Consider the following 6,003-nt stretch of genomic DNA (forward strand, 5'->3'; position numbering starts at 1 on the left):
TGCATCATGTAGGTTTTGAGTCTGTGCAGCACTTGCTTCATTGCTGGTTTCGACCACGCTTTTTCGTGTTTTTCTCTTTCTTCTGTTGCAAAAAAAATCGGGAGAAAAGCACGAAAGAAATAGATTTTTTTATTCAAAATTTTCGGAAATTTTACGGCTCAAGGCAGGCGTGACGCTTTCCTGCTGCCGTGACGTCAAGAGTAAATGTGCTTTCGTTTGCCGCTGAAAATTCGTCTGGTACACAGTGGTACGCTGACCGCATACGGTCCCTCCACTTCGATCGAGCAGGCTGATGGCGCAAGTTTCCCGATTGGTTCTTCTCTGGTCGTCGCGGAGTGGGATCGTGTGATCAGGTCTCTGGGAATGAGTGCGAGGCACAGCTCTGGCATACGATCATTTTTCTAGTATAAGAATGCGTTAGAGGTGAGCAGGGCGAAGCGTTCGGTAACATTGGTAACATTAACAATGGTAAGATTAAAAGAACAACAACTTTATTACGGGATGATGGCTGGGATTGTTGGTGGTGATGCGGGGAATGAAATAATAAGCCCCTTCACAATAAAGATCGAAGTCTTGTGGTGTCCAAAAAGGTGAAGAGAGCCTTGAGGGCAGAGCGTTGGTTGCTGGATGTGGCCAGGGACCAAGCAATTTTGTGAGAGAGAGGAGGCTGAAGTCTAGCTCTTTGAGGGATGCGGAGAAGTACGGTCCGGGAAGGTTGGTAGTGTGGGCAATGGAGAAGAATGTGCTCTAGATCTTCAAAAGCACCGCAGTGGCTGCAGTGGGGAGAGGCAACTTGTCTCAAGCGGTAGCGCCACTGTGCTGTGAGGGCCACGTCGAGACGCATTCGATGAACTCATGCGGCATCTTGACGAGGGATATGTGCAGGCGTGCGGAAAGCGAGCGCTGGATCAACTCTGCCCAACATGGCGGGGGGTAGAATGTCAGCGGCCCGTTGGCGGGTAGTGGCGGGTAGCCAGAGGAGCCACGAGGCGTCGAAGTACGGACCGACGATCTACTCTCAGCAGTGCAATACGCGTCCGTCTCCGAGACGAGAGAGCTGCTTCGGCGGCGCTGTGAGCCTGTTCATTACCTTCGACACCGCAATGGGCTGGAATCCATTGGAGAACGGGCCTGTGCCCTTCTTGTTGGTAACGTTCGTCCCCCTGTCCTCCACTCGTTTCTGCTGTCCTCTCTCCATCTGTCCACGTCTGTACGTCGCTCATAGCCACAGTTGCTTCGCGGCGCTAACACGCAATGAAAGAAGATGAAAGAAAAGGTAACGTTCGGAAACTTCGGAGTGCTTGTGTTTGCCGTGTGTTTCTTCCCCGTGTAGGTTTCTCCTGTACTCCCAAGTTTCTCAAATGCATTATATTCAATTCAATTCAGTTGAATCTAATTGTTTATTTCCCATTCAGCGCTATATTTGTCTTACAATCTACGGACAGATTTGTCTTACAATCTAAATATGGACGGAGTTTGCACTGCTCATGTCATGCCAGCGGACTCGATCAACGTTCAAATACCTGACAACCAGCTCCTATAGCATAGTGGTTAGGTGACCGCTTTCCGCGCCTCCGGCTGTGCGGTCTGCGATTTTCCCTGGGTTTTCTCGCAAACTTTCCGGACGAATGTCGTCCCAGTTCCCCCTGAAGTCGGCGCAGGACGCATGGTAACCCCCCTGTCTCCCACTGCTCATCTAATGCCGAGAAAGTGGAGTCGATCAACGTTCAAATACCTGGCAACCAGCTCCCGTTGCATAGTGGTTAGGATGACCGCTTTACGCGCCCCTACTGGGAGGTGACGCGGGTTCGAGTCCCCGCACCGGTTGTGCGGTCTGCGATTTTCCTTGGGTTTTCCGGCAGACTTTCCGGACGAATGTAGTCCCAGTTCCCCCTGAAGTCGGCCCAGGACGCATAGTAACCCCCCTGTCTCCCACTGCTCATGTGATACCGAGAAAGTGGAGTCGATCAACGTTCAAATACCTGGCAACCAGCTCCCGTTGCATAGTGGTTAGGATGACCGCTTTCCGCGCCCCTACTGGGAGGTGACGCGGGTTCGAGTTCCCGCACCGGTTGTGCGGTTTGCGATTTTTCTTTGGTTTTACGGAAGACTTTCCGGACAAATGTCGTCCCAGTTCCCTCTGAAGTCGGCCCAGGACGCATAGTAACCCCCCTGTCTGCCAGTGCTCATGTAATGCCGAGAAAGTGGAGTCGACCAACGTTCAAATACCTGGCAACCAGCTCCCGTTGCATAGTGGTTAGGATGACCGCTTTCCGCGCCCAGACTGAGAGGTGACGCGGGTTCGAGTCCCCGCACCGGTTGTGTGGTCTGCGATTTTCCCTGGGTTTGCCGGCAGACTTTCCGGACGAATGTCGTCCCAGTTCCCCCTGAAGTCGGCCCAGGAGGCATAGTAACCCCCTGTCTCCCACAGCTCATGTAATGCCGAGAAAGTGGAGCCGATCAACGTTCAAATACCTGGCAACCAGCTCCCGTTGCATAGTGGTTAGGATGACCGCTTTCCGCGCCCCTACTGGGAGGTGACGCGGGTTCGAGTCCCCGCACCGGTTGTGCGGTCTGCGATTTTCCTTGGGTTTTCCGGCAGACTTTCCGGACAAATGTCGTCCCAGTTCCCCCTGCACTCTTAAAAATGAACTTCACTGCATAGCACGCTCCTAGCCAACCATAATCTCGAATGATATCGTTATTTGCACTGATTTGTTGAAAACGAGAGGCGTACGCCTTTTCTGTGACAATTATGAACAGCATAAGTGTCACAAAAAAGGCGTACACCTCCCGTTTTCAACAAATCAGGGCACATAACGATACCATTCGAGATGATGGTTGGGTAGGAGCGTGCCATGTGGTGAAGTTCATTTTTAAGAGTGTGATGTCGGCCCAGGACGCATAGTAACCCCCCTGTGTCCCACTGCTCATGTAATGCCGAGAAAGTGGAGTCGATCAACGTTCAAATACCTGGCAACCAGCTCCCGTTGTATAATGGTTAGAATGACCGCTTTCCGCGCCCAGACTGGGAGGTGACGCGGGTTGGAATCCTCGCACCGGTCGTGCGGTCTGCGATTTTCCCTGGGTTTTCCGGCAGACTCTCCGGACGAATGTCGTCCCAGTCCCCCCTGAAGTCGGCCCACGACGCATAGTAACCCCCCTGTCTCCCACTGCTCATGTAATGCCGAGAAAGTGGAGCCGACCAACGTTCAAATACCTGGCAACCAGCTCCGGTTGCATAGTGGTTAGGATGACCGCTTTCCGCGCCCAGACTGGGAGGTGACGCGGGTTCGAGTCCCCGCACCAGCTGTGTGGTGTGCGATTTTCCGAGGGTTTTCCGGCAGACTTTCCGGACGAATGTCGTCCCAGTTCCCCCTGAAGTCGTCCCAGGACGCATAGTAACCCCCCCTGTCTCCCACTGCTCATGTAATGCCGAGAAAGTGGAGTCGATCAACGTTCAAATACCTGGCAACCAGCTCCCGTTGCATAGTGGCAGGGATGGGCATAAATACACTTTTCGGGTATTTAAATGTAAATACAAAATACTACATGTTTTCATGTATTTAAATACTGCCTATAAATACTTGATGATGAAAGTAATTAAATACAAAATATAAATACATTTAGGCAGTATTTAAATACTGTAACTGCTTCCGTAAATACTTTGAGCCGTCCAGGCACATTATTATTTTAAATTAGTGTATAAATGGAGCCACCTGTGGATGCATGTCTGCTGCACACAATGCCCACATATTTCTTTATTTTTCCGTGACGCAGTGTGATGATTTCTGCATCTTGCGTGGACCGACTTTCCATTGAACGGAAACGTCTCCTTGAGTCTCAGGAGCAGCGAGAGGGGTACTAGACAGGGCGGACACGGGACAAGAACCGACGACGACTCAAAACCAGCTAATGAACTCGTTATCGCTTCTTCCACTTTCTATATTTTGAGTATAGTGTTCATTTGTTCATTTGCTGGTTTTGAGTCGTCGTTGTCGGTTCTTGTCTCCTGTCTGTCCTGTCCAGTCCCCACCCCGCTGCTCCTCGGACTCAAGGAGATGTTTCTTGCCTCCTCTACTTATGTTCATCGGCTTTCCATCTTCAGCGACGACAGTGAAAAATTCCCCGTCAAAAACTGTCAGGTGCGCTGCAGCCATTGTCCTGAGTTCCCACTAAATGACTGAGTAGAATTGCCCCTAACGCCTTTAGTCACCAGGCTTTGTCAAGTGACGCAAGAGGGTCACAAATCATATTTTTCCCAAATTGATGTTCTCATTTCTCTCCCCGCTCCCAAGACTGAAGCAATGGGGGTGGCGATGCCGTCATTCTCACATTGTGCTGTTTTCTAGAAGGCCGGAAATCCCCGAACACACGAGATGAGTGACCTGTAGCCTCTAACCAAGATACCCTTCATCGCTGGAGGCTGACAATGTGGAACTAGAGAGAAGCTCACAAATACGGGAGGATGAGATATGTGTATTTCAGTGTATTTTAAATATAAATACGCCTAAAACGGTATTTAAATATAAATATAAATACATTTTTCTTGCCTGTATTTAAATACGTATTTTAAATACTATTTTAAATACAATGTATTTAAATACTGCCCATCCCTGCATAGTGGTTAGAATGACCGCTTTCCGCGCCCAGACTGGGAGGTGACGCGGGTTGGAATCCCCGCACCGGTTGTGCGGTCTGCGATTTCCCTGGGTTTTCCGGCAGACTTTCGAGATGAGTATCAGCACAGTTCCCCCTGAAGTCGGCTCATACTAACCCCCCTGTCGCCCACTCCTTCCTGTTGTCATCTTTCCATCTGTCCACATCTGTACGCCGCTGATAGCCACAGTTGCTGCGCAGCGCTAACACGGTAAAACAATATACCGTCGGCAAAGTAGTCTGCGAAAAAATGTTTGTTCTGCTGACCTGTTGCTCGATAACCTGCTGCCGGAGGACATTGTAGAACAACAACACCATCTATGTGGATGACGAAGGGATGAGGTACTGTATTTCACCGCTCACCTATCTCAGTGCATGTGGGTTGATATAGGAGTGGAATGAGGATGAAGAAGGATGGTGGTGGTGGTGATGATGATAGGGCTTGCCGTTGTCGGCCTCACAGACGTAGGCAACGTCACGACTGACGCTCTGGGGAATGTGTGTCCTTGGCCGACTTCTAAGGGAACTGTGCCGACATATGTCTGAGAGCACACATGACATTACACATGGCAAATGAGATAGTGCGAGGGGAGAGGCACCGTAACCGAGTACCTCGAGTCGGCGTAGGTAGCTCACTTAAAAAAAATAAAGAAGAAAGAAAGGCGTCGGTAGCTCAGTTGGCAACCTGTTGACTTGCTGAGCTCAAGATAGCGGGTTCAATCCGGCCGAGGAATGCAGCAATGTGGGGAAGGTAAACATTGTTTCCAGCACCGTGTGTCAGAGATTTCCGGCCCACGTCAAAAGAACCCCAGGTGGTCGAAATTATCCGCCGTCCTACCCTGCGGCACGTGCAGCATGTAGCCATACAAAATGGGCGGACTCACCTCACGTGTAAATGTACTCCCAATTCTTATTATTACTGTTCTAGGGGTTAGCAGTTCATCCAGTCAACCACTGGACAGAACCACCTACGCTATCGCTCGCGTACGCAAAGGCGATAGCGTACGACATACTAAAACTCACTATTGACGCAAGCCAGTAAAAGACGTAGAAGGCTCGGAGCTTTCGCTTTCACCTGGTTGTCAGCCATGTTTCATGACCGAGAAAGCGGAAAGCTACAAGCATAGCCGACTGGGGGCATGCTCCCTCGGTGTCGTATTCTTGGTTGTACCACCTTAAGATCCTCGTTTTAATCTCACCTGCTGCGTTGTTAGTGCACGATGAACGTTAACTCCAAAAGGCGTAGCTGCCCACAAGGCGGTCCACTTCCATGTCGACAACTTTTCTGGTCGGTTTGCTGGTCACTGGTGCGGAGAAAAGAAACTGAAGACTCACAGACAGATA

The sequence above is a fragment of the Ornithodoros turicata genome, chromosome 1 (genome assembly GCF_037126465.1).
Source record: "Ornithodoros turicata isolate Travis chromosome 1, ASM3712646v1, whole genome shotgun sequence".
NCBI lineage: Eukaryota > Metazoa > Arthropoda > Arachnida > Ixodida > Argasidae > Ornithodoros > Ornithodoros turicata.